Below are 22,414 nucleotides of genomic sequence, written 5' to 3' on the forward strand. Positions count from 1 at the left end.
TACACTGAGTTGGAAGTGGCAGTGAAGTGTCCTAGCTGTCTAGTGAGCATTAGAGAATTCTACTTCTCTGAAGCAAGGCTGGAGCCTGCGCTCGGCATCCTGTACCTGGAAGCATGAGAGAGAGCGGATTGGGCTGCCGAAGAACAAAAACGCTCTTAACCAGCATTAGGGAGATACATTTTACGTCCTAAGCACTGTGCTTAACACTTGGAAGAATCCTTTGATTTCATCATCACAGCTCCATTAGGTAGACAGACTTCCAGTTCTTAGAAGTTTCCAAACTCACTCAATAGATGAGCAAACATTGCAACCAGGATTAGAAACCAATTTCTCTGACTCCAAAATCCAAGCCTAAATACAAGAGATGAACTGGCTAACTGGTGTCAACCAAGGAAATCACGGAGGCTGGACTGGCTAGTTCTGCCCCAGCTACAAGGAGAGACTTGTAGGAGACTCGTAGGAGACCTGTGGTAGACTGCCAAGTCCAGAGGACACGGGGGTCAGGACAGGGCCTTCCACACCTGGCTAGAGCCTCTCTGCAGAGCTGAGTGCCAGCCAGGACCCTTCTGCTAAGAATGCATGTCCAAGTGAGAGGGTTAGACCCACTGAATCGAGGCCATCTTGATCCTCTCTGTTTATTCTCTCTCAGCCACTTCCTGAGCAAACTTGCTTTGTTCACCCAGTCCGGTCCTGTGTACTTTTGAACCAATCATCCTCCTCCCCCTAAACTCCTAGAAGCTTCCTCTCTACTCTCCCAGACTGGTTCTTCTGATGAGCTGGACTCGTGCTTTCTGCTCTGAATCTAGTTCTTCTGGGAGTAAACTGAGGCAGCAGAGTGTGACCTGGGAGTTAACAAGATAGGTATCTTGGACAAGATCCATGCCAAGCCTAGCAATATTGTGAGGCGGGGAAAATGTGCCTTTTTTCATCTCCCCTTTTTGGCTTTTCTCCCAAATTCCTTCATGTTCATGCTTTTGAGCCGTTTTATTTGGGGAGAGGGGTTTAGATACCTCATGCCCACTTCTTTCTTCATAGTCCCTTTGGTAAAACCCTCCCTCACGAAAAGATATGGTAATTTCATTTACTTTTACATATAAATGACTGATAATGGCTTTAATATTCGTTCTACCAGGTATTTAACTCAACACAAAGCTGTAATTTGTGCCAAAGGAATAAAGCTCTAATTATAAATATCTGAAAGTCAACTCAAGGAGGAATATTAAAAAAGAAAAATCAGGCAATTTTTAAATAGATTTAAAAGATTTAAATAGATTGAATAGATTGCTTGTACTTATTAGGTCCATCACAGTAATTTCAAATTTTTGCTTTAGAAAAAATACACTAAAATTGTAAAATCTAAACATCCATCACTTTAGTCAACATGAAGTTTTATATATAGGCAATTTACCTACTGAAAAATATGAAGCAGAAAACTGACTCAGTAAAAGCAGTGTTTTGAGAACACGCTGGAAGGCCCTAGCTCAGTAATTAGAGTGTCAGCCCACACACTGTAGGGTTTTGAGTTTGATACCTGGACGAGGTCGCAGGTTCAATCCCCAGCCCCAGTCGGGGTGTGTGGGGGAGGCAAGTAATCAATGTGTTTCTCTTACATGGATATTTCTCTCTCTCTCTCTCTCTCTCTCTCTCTCTCTCTCTCTCTCTCTCTCTCCTCCTCTTCCTCCCTTCCACTCTCTCTAACAATCAATAGAGTTACCTCAAAAAATTAAAAATGGAAACGCCTTATGACCCAGCAATTCCACTTCTGGGAATTTATCCGAAGAAACCCGAAACACTAATGCAAAAGAATATATGTACCCATATGTTTATTACAGTGTTATTTGCAATAGCCAAGATTTGGAAGCAGCCCAAGTGCCCATCAGTAGGCGAGTGGATAAAATAGCTGTGGTACATTTACACAATGGAATACTACTCTGCCATAGAAAGGAAGAAAAATTTACCCTTTGTGACAGCCTCATGGACCTGGAGAACATTATGTTAAGTGAAGTAAGCCAGTCAGAGAAAGACAAGTACCATATGATTTCATTCATATGTGGAATTCAGTGAACAAACTGAACTACCAAGCAAAAGAGAGATAGACTCAGAGAGAGAGCAGGCAGACAGCACTGGGGGGGGAGGGCTTTTGGGGGGGGGGGGTTGCAAAGGGATTGCACGAAAAAGAAAAAGGAGAGAATTCATGGACACAGACAAAAGTGTGGTGGATGCTGGGTGTGGGAGGGGGTGGAAGAGGGCATAAAGAAGATAGATGGTGATGAAAAAAATTAAATTAATTTAAATTAAAAAAATAATAAAATCGCATTTCCAAAGAACTTTATGCACATATGCATAGCCCATGGACACAAAAAATAATGTAGTGAAGCCCTAGGGTGGAGTAGGGGCTGGGTGGAGGGGGGAAGTGGGAGGAGAAATAAAGGACATCTGTAATAATGTCAACGATAAGAAATAAACTTGCCCGGCTGGTGTGGCTCAGTGGTTGAGCATCTACCCATGCACCAAGAGGTCAGAGGTTCAATTCCCGTCAGGGCACATGTCCAGGTTGTGGGCCTGATCCCCAGTGGGGGGCATGCAGGAGGCGGCCAATCGATGTTCTCTCTCAGCGATGTTTCTATCTCTCTCCCTCTCCCTCCCTCTCTCTCTAAAAAACAATAAAGAAAAAAAACTAACAAATAAAATAAATAAATTTTAAAAAATAAAAAATCAATGGAAAAAAATTCAGGTGAGGATTAACAAAAAAAAAAAAAAAAGAAGCGTGATCCCTGACTTCTACTAACTTACATCTAGTTAGGAAGAGAAGACTACACTAAATAGTATACAGTATGTATGTTAGAGTCGTTAACAGTTGAATGGGAGAAATTTCCATAGTCTGTAGTAGGCTTTTACCTGCAAGGGGGACTTTAGCTGGCCCTTCTCAGTGAACCGCCACACCCTCACAGGCCCTCCCTCTTCTATGTACTTTCCTACATTTTTATTAATCTGATGTGGACCATTCTGACTTGATTCTCTATCTTTTTTCCACTGATATTTTCATTTCTGAAACCATATTTTTAAATTCCCAAGAGCATGCTCTTATAACTTTTTTCCTTTTTATGGCACATTTTATGCCCTTATTTTATAGATATGTATCATGACTTAATCACTGATATTGCCAAGATTCTACTTGAGGCAAAAGTTTCTACATCAATTTCTACTTGATGCATATCTTTGGGAGGACTTTATAGTACCTATCTGTGGCCAACAGATAAATACAAGGTTTACCTTTGTAAGATACACATTCTAAATTTTAAGGCAGTGATTACTTTTTTTTTATTATTGTTGTTGTTTTTTTAATCCTCACCCAAGGATACTTTTTTCCATTTTTATCTTCAGATAGAGTGAGGCAGAGGGGAGAAAGAAACATCAACGTGAGAGAGACATAGCTATTGGTTGCTTCCTGCACAACCTGACCAGGGCCGGGGACTGAATCACAATCAAGGTACATGTCCTTGATCGATATCGAACCCACAACTCTTTGGTCCGAGGGCCAACGCTCTATAGCTGAGCCAAACCAGCCAGGGCAAAGCAGTGGTTCATTTTTTAAAAATTTAGATGGAAATTTATTTTTATCCTCCTATTGGGGCAAGCATCACACAATCTCAAGAAGACTGGTTAAGTAAGATGCATCATTTTTGGGGCCAGAACCAAAGCAAGTTAACTGGGCTGTTTGGGTACTGAAGCGAGGGTGTCAGCCTCTATAACTCGAGACTAGTCTTTTCCTAGTCTCTCCTCCCCTTCCTACTCAAATCTCTCTTTCAGAGAGTTATCAGCCCTACCTGTTGCTGCAGAGGCAGCTGCTTTCTCTCTCCTTCTCACTCTCTTCTTTTTATGCTTTTTATGCTCATATTTGAGGAGAGAGGGGAGGTTCCAAGTTTTAAGACCATGTAGCGTTAAGAGTCAGGAAATACAGTTCTGGTCTTGGTTCTAACCACTTCTCTGCCTTTGGACATGAAATATAGTTCTTTGCTACTTGACCAGTAGCCTGGGCATTATCTGGGGACTTATTAGAAATGAAGACTCTCAGGCCCTGATCCAGGCATAATGAATCAGAACTTGCATTTTAACAAGACCCACAGGTGGGTTACGTGCATCACAAAATTGGGGTAGCACTGATTTAGCCTATTTAAGCCTAAATTTTCTGCAAAATATGGTTTCAACCCCTACATAGTCAGATTGCTCTAAAATGCAACAATTTTATGAATGAGAGGAAAAGAAGAGATAGCCCCTGTTTCAGAAGGACCCAGCACATGTCATTTGATGACCATCTCACGATTAGACCCCATGAGCCAAGCCCAAGAATATTCTCAGAGCCCAGCACCATCAGCTCCGCAGGTGCAGTCACACCTGGAGCCATCTGTTACCCCTGAATGCCACTTTCATCCTGGATGGTTTTTTGAGGGTTGCTACCTCTAGAAGGCAATGAGTCTTTGGGAACAACATGAAAAAAATGACAGGAGCTCTATGAAGACCTGAGAAGGGCTATGTCAGAAGAAAATAAGTGGGATTCTAGTCAGAAATACCACTGCAAAGGAGCATGGAAATTTGCCTCTGACTGTTACATTCAGGAAGGCATTTGTCCTTCTTGCTTCTGCTCTCTTGATCCCTCAGCTAGTCCCAGGAGAGTCATTTATTTCTAAAGCCCCCATGGGGGACAGAATGGTCCCCTTAGTGATGCATCCACACAGGACAACTACAGTTCTGACAGGCCATGCCAAGATATATAACCACCAGCAAGCCACAGGAGATGGCCCGCTGGAGCTAGGAAAAGGGCTGCCCTACGCAAGGAGCTAGGGTGGAGAAATTCTCCTGGGTGGCAGAAGATCAACCCTCTCTTTTTGGTTCCTGACCCACCTGAATATATTAGGTACCACACCTGTGATTACAAAGTAACTGTGACTACTATGAAAAATAATAAGGCCTGGCTGGTGTGGCTCAGTGGTTGAGCATCAACCCATACACCAAGAGGTCCCAGATTCGATTCCCAGTTAGGGCACCTGCACAGGTTGTGGGCCCGATCCCCTGTGGGGAGCATGCAGGAGGCAGCCAATCAATGTTCTCTCTCATCAATGTTTCTATCTCTCTCTCCTTTCGTCTCTCTCTAAAATCAATAAAGAAATAAAATTTTAATAAAAAATAATAATAACATAAAGCTACTATGACTCATTCATGTATACAACTTCTTGTATGTTTGTTCAAAGTTTCAATCAGCCATAATCCTTAGATAAACCTCAAGGGATGTGACACCACCAGTGTAAATGGGATATTTGTTAAAGGGGAGGCAGCCTGGGGTAGAGAAGCAGAATCACGCTGGAACACATGGACTTGGGTTCAGGTATTAGCCCTAAGTGAACTGTAGTTAACTTCTCAGACGTCATCTGTATATAGGAAAACCAAGCTGGATGACTCTTATGTCTTTTACACGCTAGAATGTTTAACAAGTCAGCTTTATAACCAATCACATCATACATTACCTTGTATTTTCTTTCTTTCTTTCTTTTTTGGTTTGAGTGTCTTGATTCCACCAATAGTTTGACAGCACACTGAGGGCAGAGACCCCATATGTGACTCCTTTTCCGTACCCACCGAAATCTAACCAGAGTTTAGGGTATGACAGGGGCAAAGTAAGTGATTTGCAGAACCAATGTGTCAAAGAATGACCTTGAATCTGTCTAAACTCTACCTCACAGTTACTGGATAAAATAAAAGATTTCCTCCAACTTTATACAGTCTGGGTAGCACAATAGACTTTCCTTTATGTAAACTCTTAGCACTACCCTGGCCAGTTGCTCAGTGGTTAGAGCATCAGCCCATGGACCAGAGAGTCCCGGGTTCGGTTCCCGCTAAGGGCATGTACCTTGGTTGCAGTTTGCCCCAGCCCTGGTTGGGGTCGTGTGGGTGGCAACCAGTCCATGTGTCTCTCTCACATCAATGTTTCTCTCTCTTTCTTCCTCCCTCTCTCCTACCTGCTCTACCTGAAGATAAATGCAAAAATGTCCTCGGGTGAGGATTAAAAAAAAAGAAAGAAAACTGTTAGCACCAAAGATTTCACACACTTGAGCAGCTGCCAGTGATTCTTTGTCTCATAGTCGGGCTCTGCATCACAGGGGTCTGGCTGGAAGTATGTGGCACTCTCAGAATAGGTTCTCAGAACAGGTCATTGGAAATTTGGTAAAGGAACTATTTACAAAGGGTGAAGGGTTTAGAAAAAGCAAGTTGAGGGGTGATGCAGTAGAAACTCACAGTGAGCAGGAGCAGCTGGGAGGGGGGGGCTCACCAAGCAGAGGCCTGAAGGGAAAGTAGAGGGAGAAGGTGCTGGGACCCAGCCTGGAGAGCTGGATAGCGAGGCACCTGGCAGGGTGAGGGATGTGGCCACCTGGCAGAGAGGCAGCCGGGAAAAGCAGCCCCAAAACCTCATGTTACCCTGGCCACCCATACTGTGACTCCTCGAGACAGACAGTTATGCCAGAAAAACTTCTTTCAGTTATATTCCTCTTCCCACCCAAGGCCCCACTGAAAGGTCATAAAATATATTTCTGAAAGAACAATGGCAGTGCTGGAAATTTTTTAAAAATGAGATTATATGACTAGAAAAGGCAAAGCAAGGAAGTCCGAGACCTGAGAAGTGAGAGCCAGGAGTTCCGAGCTCCGGGCAAGTGGGAAGGGCCACTGGGGCCATTGCCGGGGCTCACAATGAAAGGGACTTCACTCTTTTCTTGAATTCAGCTGGCCCCCAAACTCCTGGATTTTAGCTCACAGGGTCCTTGTAATATATTCCCAATATTTCTATCAATGACATGTCTTCTTTTCACTAGATCTCTGCTCCCCTTTGCTCAGCCAAACTCGTTCCGGAGCCCCTTCTGGAGTGCAGGGCCAGGTAGGCTCTTCCCGTCTCCCGCTCACTCCCTCCGCTCTGGGCATCCTTTCTGTTTAGGATATAACTCAGGATAAACTCAGTGAGCCACGTGCCTGCCAGGGGCCTCTAAGTGTGGGTGGGAGAGTCTAAGGAAACTCGAACTCGTGTTTCAGAGGGCTGCCTTCATACCACCACAGCAGGCCCGGAGGAAAGAGGGAACTTCTTGGGAGCGGGAAATGCAGCGTCCAACAAACCAGGCCTCCCGTACTATGAGCACGCTCTCCTCATTTTGCCAACATTGCACCTACACATCTTGAAGAAAAACATGACAAATGACACATCCCACCCGAAGAAGAAATCCAGGCCAACTGTTCACACAAATCGTATAAACGGTGATGTGTGCGGCACACACCATTCTGTACCTTGTTCTCTTATCCTATGTTTTAACCACCGAATATAAGATATTGAAAAAATTCCCACATCAGTACATAGAAAAGCTTCCTTATTCTTGGTTGTGTTTTGTTTGTTTACAGCTGTATATTATTTCATGGTACTGATGTACCATAGTTAATTTAAACATCCCCTTACTAGTGGATAATTTAGGGTGTATTATCAAACTTTCTGGTCTTTACAATTCTTGCAGGTGATAAATGGTCATTGTAAGTAGTTTTATTTTGCATTTATCTTATGAGTGAAGTCAAACATCTTTTCAAATGTTTAAGAGCCATTTGTATTTTTTTCCTGTGAGCAGTCTGTTTATATCTTTCCTGTTTCTTCTATTGGGTTGTTGGTCTTTTATTACTGATAGGAATCTATCATCAAAGTTTAGGGGCTAAAAAGTAATAGACTTAAAACTTGTTAAAGCCCACACTCATTATTTCTGAAGTAACATATAATGGAACTGTATTTAGGTTACAAATTAACTCTACTGTCTTAATATACAGGACATTTTTTTATCTATATAAATTTAGCTTAACAGAAAATAAGTACATTGTTAAAACCACCAAATTTCTCTTCTACTAGACTCTTCTACTAGAGAAAACCCCCCTCATTATTTAATTCTATTGTTTCATTGTATGGCTGTAGCTGAGAGAAATCAACACAAGCAACCTTAGTTAATAGAACCAAAAGCTCCAAATGATTGGCCCAGCGATCTTTGTATTCTTCTTTGTTGCTCCTTTTAATCTGCTACTAGAGAAACCAGAATTTTCTGTCCTTGGCCAAAAGTTTCTTTTTGTGAGATACGTGATGAACAGCACCAAACCCTGTGGAGACAGCCTGGGCCCATGAGCTGTCACGGGTGCTTGCCCTGGCTGCTTCCATTGCGCTCCAACCTTGACCTTCAGCTCCTATAAAGGGAAGAATTTGGCAACACTGAAGACAAACACATATTTTGGATTTCTCCCCAATGATAGACCAGACAGAACAAGGCAGCAGAGCAGAGGTGTGGCTAAGAGAACTTTCTAGAGCCTGGCACTGCACTGAATCCTGCCATCCAAGGTAAACACACATCTTAGAAAAATGCTGAGCCCTTGGCCCTTTGCCTTCATGTCTGATCCCCTATAAGGCAGGAGTAATATTTGATGAGAAACAAACCAGATAATAATCACGTACTGAGAATAGATACAGGAGCTTAATTGTTGAGATCCTGGATTAACAAATGACATGAGCTATAAAACTCCAAACACAGGGTCTCCAACCTGCTCGGAGCGCCAGGCTGAGTGCACTTAGGGAGCCAGGGGCCAAACTCTGTTCTTCAGAAAAGGAATCTGTTCTTTCCCATGTATGGTCTGGCAGTCTCAGGAGACACACAGATATTCCTATGTCAGAATGAGCGTGAGAAAGGATGTCTTGATGGGCTTGGCTGAGTTGCGCCATGAAGGAGAGAGTAGCAGAACACCTCTGATGAATCAGAAGCACGACTGTCTTAGTAGTCGTCCGGGAGACAGCTGCCTACGTGGTCAGTTCTGCCGGGTACAGCTGGGCAGATGCACTGCTCAAAGCACTGCATGCAGGAGGGCAGGTGCTAAAACCCAGCCTGCCTGTCACTAGCCACATCCTAGGGCAAAAGATTGTTTTTGCAAAGTCACCTGCAGGACTGTCCAGAGGGGGCACGTTTTTCTAATTCAGGCAAAAGTGTCCTGTAGACTGCTGGCAGCATAGGAGCTTATTATAAATGCAGAACCTCAAGGCCCAGTACTCCTCCATCAGAATCTTTGGTTACAAGATCCCAGGTGACATGTATGCTCATCAGAGTCTGAGAAGCAATGACTACTGCACCGGAGAACACATTTCACTTTGCGAAAGGAGAAACGGACACATAGGATAGAATCTTTGCTCAGAGAAGAGGTGGGGGTGCACTTAGGCCTCCTGGGTTCCAGCCCTTTCCTGGCATTTCCAGACTAATAACCTTTTATTATCTCCAATCTATTTTATCATAGTAGCACAGTCAAGGACAAATGGCCTGGATCCCTCATTACTTTTAGAGTTCAGAGGCTCTTGAACCCCTTAAGACTTGTGACATATGTTTTCAACATTCCCTGTTCACTTCTGAATGAGGATCCTCAAATTCTGTCTGAGCCAGAGCCATGGAGTTGTCCCTGGTCTGATCCTGCTCAGAGCTGCAGTCCTCGGATTTGAGCTAGACCCCAGGGCTAGGAGTATGGAAGAAGACTGACATGCACAGGCATGTTTACATGTGTGTCGCAGTGCACACACATGCACGAGGCGAGGGTGAGTGTATAGGGTAGACAATGTCACACTGCATGCAAATCTTGTTCTTCTACTTGTCTTTTCATTTAGGGTTTTACCACTCTCTAAGGGATCAAAGCCACCACTTAGCCTGTCCTACAGTCCCAAGAAACCTCACCCAGAGTCTCTTTGCCCTGCTTGTCTGTGCAGATTGTAATTCTTTTTATTATACATTAAACTTTTTTAAAAGTTATTGATTTTAGAGAGAGGAAAGGAGAAAGAGAGATCAATTTTTTGTTCCACTTATTTACACATGGATTCATTAATTCTTTTTTTTTTTCTTTGTTGATTTTAGAGAGCTGGGAAGGAAGAGGGAGAGAGAGAAACATTGACAAGAGAGAACATCAATTAGCCAACTCCCACATGCCCCCCACTGGGGACCAGGCCCACAACTGGAGCATATACCCTGACCATGAATTGAACCAGCCACCTCTTGGTGTATGGGTTGACGCTCAACTGCTGAGCCACACTGGCCGGGCTGATTGGTTGCTCCTGGTATATGCCCTGACCTGGGACTGAACCTGCAACTGAGCATATCGGGACAATGCTCTAATCAGCTGACCTACCTGGCCAGCCCAGATTGTATTTCTAAACTTGGAATGGCTTTCAACCTAAGTTGTTCCATTGTTGTTGATTCATTCTCTCCCCCACCCACTTCAATAACTTTACTCATTACTTCTAGATGATGCACAGACTATAGGAATAGAAAGTTTTGAGGCAAAGTATCAAAGAGAGAATTCAGAGTCAAAAAGCCTAGTTATAATGCATCACTTTGGAGCAGCAAACCTCACAGCTTAACTATCAGTTCTCCACTTCTCAGAGAAAAGCCAAGTTTTCTCCTTAGAATTTTCTCATTATCTTTCTGTTCTCTCTCTTCTCTTCTCCTCTCCTGCCTCTCCTCTCCTCTCCTTTCTCTCCCTCCCTCCCAACCCTTCTCCTTCTCCCTCTCCATCTCTCCCTCCCTCCCAACCCTTTTCCTTCTCCCTCTCTATCTCTCCCTCCCTCCCAACCCTTCTCCTTCTCCCCTCATCTCTCCCTCCCTCCACTCCTCTCCTTCGCCCTCTCATCTCTCCTCCCTCCCACCCTTTCTCTCCCTCCCATCTCTCCCTACCTCCCAACCCTCTCTCCTTCTCCCTCTCCATGCTCTCCCTCCCCTCCCAACCCTTCCTCCTTCTTCCCTCTCCATGTCTCCAGCCCTCCCAACGCTTCTCCTTCTCCCTCTCCATCTCTCCCTCCCCTTCCCAACCATCTTCTCCTTCTCCCTCTCCACTCTCCCTCCCTCCCACCCTTCTCCTTCTCCTTCTCCCTCTCCAATCTCTCCCCTCCCTCCCCAACCCTTCTCCTTCTCCCTCTCCATCTCTCCCTCCCTCCCAACCCTTCTCCTTCTCCCTCTCCATCTCTCCCTCCCTCCCAACCCTTCTCCTTCTCCCTCTCCATCTCTCCCTCCCTCCCAACCCTTCTCCTTCTCCCTCTCCATCTCTCCCTCCCTCCCAACCCTTCTCCTTCTCCCTCTCCATCTCTCCCTCCCTCCCAACCCTTCTCCTTCTCCCTCTCCATCTCTCCCTCCCTCCCAACCCTTCTCCTTCTCCCTCTCCATCTCTCCACCCCTCCCACCAGGGAGGACCTCATTTTTCTTCTCTAAGCTGATTATGACTTCCAAGCTCTCCTCTGTGACTCCCAGAAAAAAGAGAAAGACAGTGGAAACAGGTGCCCACAGCAGGCACTTACAGTATGTAAGCCTCTCCCCAAACAAGTGCTCCTTCCTCTCCTCTCCTCCTGAGGCTGGAGACTGGGGACATGGCAGGGGCCACGAGTCTCTCCAGCAGATGAGCCCTGGCCAACTGGCCCTCGGACAGCAGCCACTGGATTCTGTCCCCGCTCGTCCCCACCTCCTTCCTAATCCCTTCCACTTCCAGCCTTTCGTAAAGTAGGTGGAAGATGTTGAAGGAATTTCTACAAGATACTTTTCATTAAAACAAAACGCAGGAGGAGAAGCTATTTTCTTAGACTGAGAGAGTAGGGATGGGGGCAGAAGTTTATAAAATTGAGGTTTTACATTGTTATACTGGAGAAAAATAGTTTGAACCTACCAAGGAAAGAGAAGCGGGGCTGGGTGGCCTTGTGACTTTCTGAATGCCTGGGTTAATGGAAAAGGCAGACTTTTTCATACACATTTTCCTCTCTTTCTTCTCTCCCTCACTTTGCCTCAGGCTAAGAAGGGTCCCCACCCACCCAGAGGGACTCTTGGCCCATTAATAACTAAATTGCAGAGACTGAGAAGAGAGGACAGAAAGATTTTCCAATAAAAGGCAGCTGGACTAGCCCAAGCTATGTGTCTCATTGCTCCGGCCCGTCGTTTCGCCTCTCTGAATCTTAATTCCCTTGGATATGAAATCAGCGTGATGCCAGCGAGCCAATCCACTGCAGAGGGATAATGGAAGAATCATGTTAGATAATCTATGTAAAAAAAAATTTTTAAGTCTAGATTACTGTCAGATATCAAGTTACTGTTTTAAGTGCTTTGTGGAAGTGAGTTTGAGTAAGAATTCTTTAACAACCAAAGAGTTTCCAGTGGAATTAGGGAGACAAGACATACGGCATACTCTAACAGCTAATAATGAGGGGCATCGGGTAGGGAGCAGAGAAGACCTACAAGCTGTCCAAATGTAAAGCAAAGAGTGATTTCGGGAGGGTTTATTGAACAGATGGGAATTATTATGGGAGTTATATCCCAAAAGATATGTTGAAGTCCTAACCCCAAGGAGTTTTTGGGAAATAGGGTCCTTGCAGATGTAATTAGTTAAGATGAGGTCATAGTGTCATAGGGTGGGCCCTTAATCCAACATGACCAGTGTCATAAGAAAGGCAAAGAGAGCCCAGCCAGTGTGGCTCAGTGGTTGAGCATGAACCCATTCACCACCAGGTTTCTGGTTCAGTTCCAGTTCAGGGCAATGCCCAGGTTGTGGGCCCAATCCCCAGTGGGGGGCATGCAGGAGGTGGCCAATCAATGTTCTCTCATAGATGTTTCTGTTACTCTCTCCCTCTCCTTTCCTCTCTCTCAAAAATTAATAAAGAAAAGTTTTCAAAGAAAGGCAGAGAGAGACGCATGCACAGGAGAGAAGGCCGTGTGATTACAGAGGCAGAGATCCAGGTGATATAGCTGCAAGTCAGGGAATGCCAGTTGCTGGCCAGCACCAGAAACAAGGAAGAGGCAAGAAAGAATTCTCTCCTCCAGATTTCAGAGGGAGCATGGCCCTGCTGACACCTTGATTTTGGACTTCTGGTCCCCAGAACTGTGAGACAACGAAGTTCTGTTGTTATAAACCCCATAGTCTGTGGCTTTGCTTTAGCAGGCCTAACAAGTGAATACAGGAGTCGAGCAGGGCCCTGTGAGCTGGGCTGCATCCCTGCAAGTACTGCAGAGAAGAGAAGAGACTCCGTGTGATGTTAGATCACAGAGGGTATAAGAGGTGAGCTTCACAGTCAAGTTAATGATTTCCCAATATGCTATAATATGCTGAAACAATACCTGTGTTCCTGTGGATAAGATCAATAATTTCTACTTTACTATCTAGTAATCACAATTATCATAACTCTACAACCTAGTGTATTTGGTTTGGCTGCACAAACTCTTTTTAAATGGCTTCTCCTTGCCTATTATGTATTTATTGACCATAAAGTAGCATGCTGACCCTATTCTTAACTTTTTAAAAAATCTGTTTAGCTTTCATGTTTACTGATATTCAGTTCTTAGTGGTACCCAATTTCCTAGTAAATTTTGACATTTAGCTGTGAGGAGAACGGTACCAATGACTTCATAAGCAACCCTAAAGCACTGCTTGACACTCAGCAGGCTGCGCTTCAAGGACGTCCTGTTCTCTGGAGAAGCCGTTCTGCTCCACTGGGCCAGCGGCCTGCCTCGAGGAAGACCTAGGAGCCCTGTTTACACATTCAGCTGTCGGAGATCCAAAGCGGCCATCAGCAATGATTAGGTAAATAGAGCAACTGCAAATGTCCCTAAATACATATTTGCAGGATAGTAGGCTATTGGGAGAAGTGTTCCTCTCTTAAGTAAGCCCAGCTTTTGCAAATGAAATTCTGTTGAGGTGACAAGCATGCTGGGCAAGACTGCCCCCATTTCAGTGCATTACCAGTGAACTTCTCATGGTTGTATCTGTCTTAGCATTCCCAAAGGATGGCATAGAGTAGGCAGCACTTACTCGGTGCAAGGCTCAGGATACTAAACAGTATTATACGTTTAGAGCAGAGGCTCTACTTAAGCGTCCCCAAAGGTAAGTGATGGATGTCTATGTGCTATTCTCATTGCTTCAGAAAGTGTAACAGAAATCATTCATTTACACTCAAGTAACCACTTGGTCTAATTAAAGGGTCAACTATGCATTATAAAGGTTAAGAGTTTAGAATCTGGAGCCAGACAGACTGTAATTCAACTCACTAGCTGTGAAATTATGTCCAATTTATTCAATCTCTGAACCTCAGCTTCCTCATCAGTAAATAGAGTTGGCGACAGTGTGTACATTACATGATGATTGTGAGGCTTACCTGACCTGAAGTACGGAAGGCATTTCCGCAGGGCCTGGCATACATTAGGTTCTTGACAAGTGCTTATTCTGACGTTTTTTGTTTATAGCTAAATTATATGAATTCCAACTAGATATGTTATCCTAATCAGCAAAACTCTACTTGGAAATGGCATGTGTCTCAAATTAATTTCTATAATTATTAAAAATAACTTATTTATAAGATATCTCTTAAAACCTGGTTTGTGTAAGGATGAAAAAAAGGAGTCATCACTGGTGAAAATATTGAAAACCACTGTGTTTTGGTTTCTTTTTTGAAAGATTCTCTTATTTACATTGTGTTGACACAGTGTCCAAATATATAAAGGAAACACCCATGCAGAAAACCCAGTCCTTGGAAGCACTATAATCCTAATATAATAATAATAACAGTCACTTAGCAGTTGGACACAGACTCTAATTCTGGCTCTTTCAATGGCCCATTAAAATATAAAAGCCTGGTGTGGCTCAATGATTGAGCATCAACCCCTGCACCAAGAGGTTGCCGGTTCGATTCCCAGTCAGGGCACATGCCCAAGTGTGGGCCTGATCCCCAGTGGGGGCGATGCAGGAAGCGGCCAATCAATGTTCTCTCTCATCAATGTTTCCATCTCTCTCTCCTTCCTTCCTCTCTCTCTGTAAAATCAATAAAGAAAAAAATTTTTTTTAAATATAAAAGGGGAGTCAGGAGAATACAAAAATGAAAACAAACACTGATTGACACTGATACTAAATCTGGGAGAACCTCCACTAGATAAGGCAGATGAAGATAAAGAGAGGGGAAAACCTATCCAGGATAATAAGGAACTTAGAATTCAAAATACCAAAACTAAAACCCACACTGGAAGGCATATTTGAAGTACCGATGCTGTAGAAAATGTCCACATCATTCAAGACTAGAAAGCTTTCCGGTAAACCTTCGAAACAGCCGGGTGACTCTTCAGTCATCATCTGAGTGCCCAGTGTAGCCTCTGCATTCATCTGCAATATCATTGCTACATCATATTGATACTATATGTTTATAAGTCTAGGTCTAAACCTAAATTATAGCAACCATGTACTGGTCATGCTTGTATTTCCAATAACTGGCAGAATGTCTGGCCCACAAGAGACACTCAATAAACTAAGTTAAACTGAACTGTACAAACTTTATGCAATGTTTTGCTGTAAGTGGGCTGTATTCTCTGCTGTACTTTGCTGGACTACTAGTTTTTTTGTCTGTTAAAAGAAAATAATTTGTTTACTCATTTGGTCAGTCAGTAATTTTTTTAAAATTTATTTTCTTTATTAATTTTAGAGGGAGTGGGAGAGAGATAGAAACATGATGAGAGAACATCCACTGGCCACCTCCTGCACACCCCCCACTGGGGATTTGGCCCACAACCTGGGCATGTGCCCTGACCGGGAATCAAACCGGTGACCTCTTGGTGCATGGGTGGACACTTAACCACTGAGCCAACCCAGCTGGGCAGTCAGTCAGTAATTTATTCACTCATTTAATTACTATCTTCTGAGTTTCCACCATGTGCCAGACACTGTGCATGTATCCAACCTGATATGACTCATTTCTTTGGAACCCAAGCAGATGCCTAGTGTGACTTTTCTAGGTTTTGAGAAATGCTGCCTCTGTTCATTCCTAAGATCAATGTCAAGCTTATTGGTTTCTAATTTGATCAACATAGCTTGCTCACCATTTCAAAATTTAGAACAAACCACAGTTGTTCGTCTCCAAATTTGATATGCCGCTCTCATTGTCTGTGACCCTTCACACATCACCAGCAACAACACCTGGACAATCTCAACCATATGGTCTCTATGGCACACAACGTAATTTTTTTAGGGCCAAAAGACTTGCAATCATTGAGGGTAGGTACCGTATGTTTCCTCACTGAATTCAATTTTAATTCCTCTTACAGTTTACGTAGGAAGATCATTGTCTCCGACAAAGAAAAAGAAAAAGAAGATTGGTGGGAAATAGAAACTGCACACCAATGCTTCCTGGGAACCCGAAGGCAGCTGACTACTTACCTAAGTGAGGAGACATCAATACCAAAATTAAAATTTGCCCAAATTGAGGATTAACTACTACAGGAATTGCTCTCTTAATATAAAATAATTATATTTTATATAATTAGAATTAGACTAACATAATTAGAAAACTGGACAACATGTACAAAACAAAAAAAATATTAGACAAATAACTAGAGAACTGGACAAAACATATAAAACAATCGTTTTCAGATACTGGAGAACAGTCAGTTTAGGACTCTGATTCCCTGAGAGAAGTAAAACGAACTAGGTGAGCCCCACAATCGTCCAACCTACTGTCTACTTTTGTAGACAGCTTCCAAGCTATAGCGAAAAAAGAGGCAACCCAAACAGAGCTGGTGCTCTCATTAGGTTTCTGAAAGTGGGAAGGTGAGGTGAGCACAGTTTGTGAGGCAGAGTATGGGAGAGAAGGGAGCTGTATAAAAAAAGAGAGAGAGGAGGAGCCCTGGGGACATGCAGACATATCTACTGGAGCCTTTGGCTGAATACTTAGCTACACGTGTATGGTGTGAAATTCCACAAGGCTGGGAAGGAACCACCAGAAAGCTAGAAACAGTTCCTGTCAGGGTGAAGAGTCCTCCTAAGATAGGGGCACTGGTGGTGGTGTGCTAGAGCTGGCTAATTGTTAAATATTCAAGGATTTTGAGAGGTGTTTGCTGTCACACTGGCAGATTGAAACTGGCTATAACAGCAGGTAAATAAACACTACAAATCAGGTTTTTATTTTTCATTGGAGACCAGTTGTTACACATTTACCAGCACACCACTATGCATTGGGTAGAGTCTTTTGAAGAACCATGCTTTAGTAGTTTAGTAGTTTAGTCCTAGACAAAATCTACCCTCAAAACAAAAACAAAAATAGGCAAGCCTCTAAAGGATCAGGTCGATCTACAAGTAGCTTAACCTCAATTTACCTCAATTAAGGTCCAACCCTCTCGAGAGTAATATAACAAAATCCGGCTCTTAACACAATAATAATAATAATAATAATAATAACATGAATAGCTTTAAATCAAATAAGTTTAATTCATTATCAAAATCACTGTCACAAAGAACACTCCAGGCCTGGTAGATTTCACTGAATTCTATAAAACATTTAAGGAAGAAATAAAACCAAGTCTACACAAGTTCTTTTAAAAAATAGAAGAGAGGAAATAATACCTAATTCAAAACACTATGAGGCCAGCATTACCCTATTATCAAAACCTGAGAAGAACATGACATGACATGACATTACAAGGACACTGCAGAGCAAGGTCCCTCATAAACACAGATATAAAATCCTTGACAAAATATTAATAAAATAATATAAGGACAATAATATATGGTCATCAAGTGTGGTTTATCCCAGGAACCTGATATCAGTTTAACATTTGAAAATCAATTCATATAATTCACTATTTTAGCACATTAATGAATGAAGCCAGACATTAGACTCCATACTGTATAATTTCATTTAAATGAAATTCCGGAAAAGGTAAAACTACCATGGCAAGAAGCAAGTCAGCGCCTGGATGGAGAGAGGGCGTGGATTGCAGGAGGAAATGCAGAACTTTGGGGTATAATGGAAATTGTATACTTCTTCTTTTTTTTTTTTTTATAAATTTTTTATTTATATTTTTGTTACAGATATTTTACCTTTTTCACCCCATTGGCACCCCCCACCCCACCCCACCTCCTCCCCCTCCCTGGCTTAGTTGTCCATGTCCATTGGTCATGCATACATGCATATAAGTTCTGCGGTTTATCTCTTCACACACCCCCACCCCGCCCACCCCCTCTTCTGAGGGATGTCAGTCTGTACCCTACTTCCATGTTTCTGGGTCTACTGTATTCCTCAGGCTGTTATGTTCTTTATATTCCGTATATAAGTGAGATCATGTGGTATTTGTCTTTTTCTGCTTGACTTCTTTCACTTAGGATAATACTTTCCAGGTCCCTGCATGTCGTCTCAAAGGATAAGAGATCTTTCTTTCTGGCAGCTGCACAGTACTCCATTCTGTATATGTACCACTGCTTTTTTATCCATTCGTCTACTGATGGACACTTGGGCTGTTTCCAGATCTTAGCTATTGTAAATAGTGCTGCTATGAACATAGGGGTACATATATTCTTCCTGATTGGTGTTTCAGGCTTCTTAGGGTATATTCCTAGCAGTGGGATCACTGGGTCAAATGGAAGTTCAATTTTTAATTTTTTGAGGTAACACCATATTGTTTTCCACAGCGGCTGCACCAGTCTGCATTCCCACCAGCAGTGTATTAGAGTCTCCTTTTCTCCACACCCTCGCCAACACTTGTTGTTTGATGATTTGTTGATGGTGGCCATTCTGACAGGTGTGAGGTGATACCTCATTGTTGTTTTAATTTGCATCTCTCTGATGATTAGTGATGTTGAGCATTTCTTCATATGTCTCTTGGCCATTTGTATGTCCTGTTTGGAGAGGTGTCTATTCAGCTCCTCTGCCCATTTTTTAATTGGGTTCTTTGTCTTACTTTTGTTGAGTTGTATAAGAACTCTATATATATTGGAAATTAACCCCTTATCTGATACATCATTGGCAATGATGTTCTCCCATACAGTGGGTTGCCTTTCCATTTTGATGATTGTTTCTTTTGCTGTGCAGAAGCTTTTTAGTTTGATGTAGTCCCATGTGTTCATTTTTTCCTTTGTTTCTGTTGCCTTAGGTGATGTATCAGTGAAAATTCTGCTCCGTATGATGTGCGAAATTTTGTCGCCTACATTTTCTTCTAGAAATTTTATAGATACACGGGTCACATTTAAGTCTTTTATCCATTTTGAGTTTATTTTTGTGTATGGTGTAAGTTGATGGTCTAGTTTCATTTTTTTGCATGTAGCTGTCCAATTTTCCCGACACCATTTATTAAAGAGGCTGTCTTTACTCCACTGTATGCTCTTGCCACCTTTGTCAAATATTAATTGAGCGTATTGTGTTGGGTCCATTTCTGGGTTTTCAGTTCTGTTCCACTGGTCTATATGCCTGTTCTTGTGCCAGTACCAGGCTGTTTTTGTTACAGTCGCTTTGTAGTATAACCTGATATCTGGTATTGTGATCCCACCTACTTTGTTCTTCTTTTTCAAGATTGCTGTGGCTATTGGGGGTCTTTTTTGGTTCCATATGAACTTTTGAAGTATTTGTTCTAGTTCTATGAAATATATCGTTGGTATATTGATGGGGATTGCATTGAATCTATAGATTGCTTTGGGTAGTATGGACATTTTAATTATGTTAATTCTTCCAATCCATGAACAGGGTATGTGCTTCCACTTTTTTATATCTTCCTCTATTTCTTTTTTCAATGACCTGTAGTTTTCTGCAAATAGGTCCTTTATTTCTTTGGTTAAGTTTATTCCTAGGTATCTTAATTTTTTTGGCGCGATGGTAAATGGGATTGTTTTTTCCGTTTCTCTTTCTGTGAGTTCATCATTGGTGTACAAGAATGCCGTTGATTTCTTGACGTTAATTTTGTATCCTGCTACTTTACCAAATTCATTTATTAAGTCTAGTAGATTTTTGATGGAGTCTATAGGGTTTTCTATGTATAATATCATGCCATCTGCAAATAATGACAGTTTCACTTCCTCCTTTCCAATTTGAATCCCTTTTATTTTTTCTTCATGTCTGATTGCTGTGGCTAAGACTTCCAGTACAATGTTAAATAAGAGTGGCGAAAGTGTACATCCCTGTCTTGTTCCTGTTCTTAATGGGAATGTTTTTAGTTTCTGTCCATTGAGTATGATGTTGGCTGTAGGTCTTTCATATATGGCCTTTATTATGTCGAGATATGATCCCTCTATTCCCACATTGCTGAGGGTTTTTATCAGAAATGGATGCTGGATTTTGTCGAATGCTTTTTCAGCATCTATTGATATGATCATGTGGTTTTTATTCTTCATTTTGTTTATGTGGTGTATCACATTTATTGATTTGCGAATATTGTACCAGCCTTGCATCCCTGGAATGAATCCCACTTGGTCATGATGAATAATTTTTTTGATGTATTTCTGGATCCGATTTGCTAATATTTTGTTCAGGATTTTGGCGTCTATGTTCATCATGGATATTGGCCTGTAGTTTTCTTTCTTCGTAGTGTCTTTTTCTGGTTTTGGAATTAGAATTATGCTGGCCTCATAGAACGTGTTTGGAAGTCTTTCTTCTTCTTGAATTTTTTGAAATAGTTTGAGGAGAATGGGTGTTAGTTCTTTTTTGAATGTTCGGTAAAACTCTGCCGTGAAGCCATCTGGACCTGGGCTTTTGTTTGCTGGGAGAGTCTTGATTACCTCTTCAATTTCCTTAGTTGTTATTGGTCTGTTCAAGTTTTCTATCTCTTCCGGGAATTGTTTTTGGGAGACTGTGTTTTTCTAGAAATTTGTCCATTTTGCTTAGATTGTCAAATTTGTTGCCATATAGTGTTCATAGTAGTTGTTAACAATCTTTTGTATTTCCGTGGTGTTGGTTGTTACTTCTCCTCTTTCATATCTGATTTTGTGTATTTGGGTTCTCTCTCTTTGTTTCTTGGTGAGTCTAGCTAAGGGTCCATCAATCTTGTTTATCTTTTCGAAAATCCAGCTCTTTGTTTCATAGATCCTTTGAATTGTTTGTTTGGTCTCTATGTCATTTATTTCTGCTCTGATCTTTACTATTTCCTTCCTTCTACTTGCTCTGGGGTTTTCTTTTTGTTTGCTTTCTAATTCTTTAAGTTGTGAGGTTAGACAGTCAATTAGAAATTTTTCTGGTTTCTTGAGGTAGGCCTGTAGTGCTATGAACTTCCCTCTCAGGACTGCTTTTACTGCATCCCATAGATTTTGTGTTGTTGTGTGTTCATTTTCATTGGTTTCCAGGAAGTTTTTAATTTCTTCCTTGATCTCCTCGGTGACCCATTCATTGTTTAATAACATGCTATTTAGCCTCCATGTGTTGAAATGTCTTTGCATGTTCTTGTTGCAATTGATTTCTAGTTGCATGCCATTGTGATCTGAGAAGATGCTTGATATGATTTCTATCTTCTTGAACTTGTAGAGATTTAGTTTGTGTCCTATCATGTGGTCTATCTTTGAGAATGTCCCATGTACACTTGAGAAGAATGTGAATTCTGTAGTTTTGGGGAGTAATTCTTTGTAGATATCTATTAAATCCATTTGGTCTAGTGCTTCATTTAGAGTCTCTGTTTCCTTGCTAATTTTTTGCCTAGAGGATCTATCCAGTGGTGTCAACGGGGTGTTGAAGTCCTCTGCTATGATTGTATTGTTGTTGATTTCCCCTCGGAAGTCCTCCAGAAGATATTTAATATATTTTGGTGCTCCTATATTGGGTCCATATATGTTTATCAAGGTTATATCTTCCTGTTGGATAGATCCTTTCAATATTATGTAGTGGCCGTCTTTGTCTCTAGTTATGGTCTTCATTTTGAAATCTATTTTATCAGATATGAGAATTGCTACCCCAGCTTTTTTTTGCTTTCCATTTGCTTGGAAAATTTTTTTCCATCCCTTCACTTTCAACCTATGTGAGTCTTTTGTTGTGAGGTGGGTCTCTTGTAAACAACATATAGATGGGTCATGCTTTCTTATCCAATCAGCTACTCTGTGTCTTTTTATGGGAGCATTCAATCCATTTACTTTTAAGGTGATTATTGATATGTACTTATTTATTGCCATTTTTGTTTAGTGTGGTTCTATTTTCCTTCTATTTCTACTGCTAATTATAGCAGTCCTTTTAACATTTCTTGCAGTGCTGGTTTGGTGCTAATGTATTCCCTTAGCCTTTTTTTGTCTGGGAAGCTCTTTATTTGATCTTCTATTTTGAATGATAGCCTTGCTGGGTAGAGTAGTCTTGGATTCAGATTCTTGTTTTTCATGACTTTAATTACTTCATGCCATTCTCTTCTAGCCTGTAGTGTTTCTTGTGAGAAGTCAGCTGAGAGCCTTATGGGGTTCCCTTTGTAGGTAACCTGTTGCTTATCTCTTGCTGCTTTTAGGATTCTCTCCTTGTCTTTAATTTTTGCATTTTAATTATTATGTGTCTTGGTGTGGGCCTTTTTGGGTTCTTCTTACTTGGGACTCTCTGTGGTTCTTGAACTTGAATGCCTTCTTCCTTCACCAAATTGGG

Source organism: Molossus molossus, unplaced genomic scaffold (assembly GCF_014108415.1).
Source record: "Molossus molossus isolate mMolMol1 unplaced genomic scaffold, mMolMol1.p scaffold_m16_p_4, whole genome shotgun sequence".
NCBI classification, from domain to species: Eukaryota; Metazoa; Chordata; class Mammalia; order Chiroptera; family Molossidae; genus Molossus; species Molossus molossus.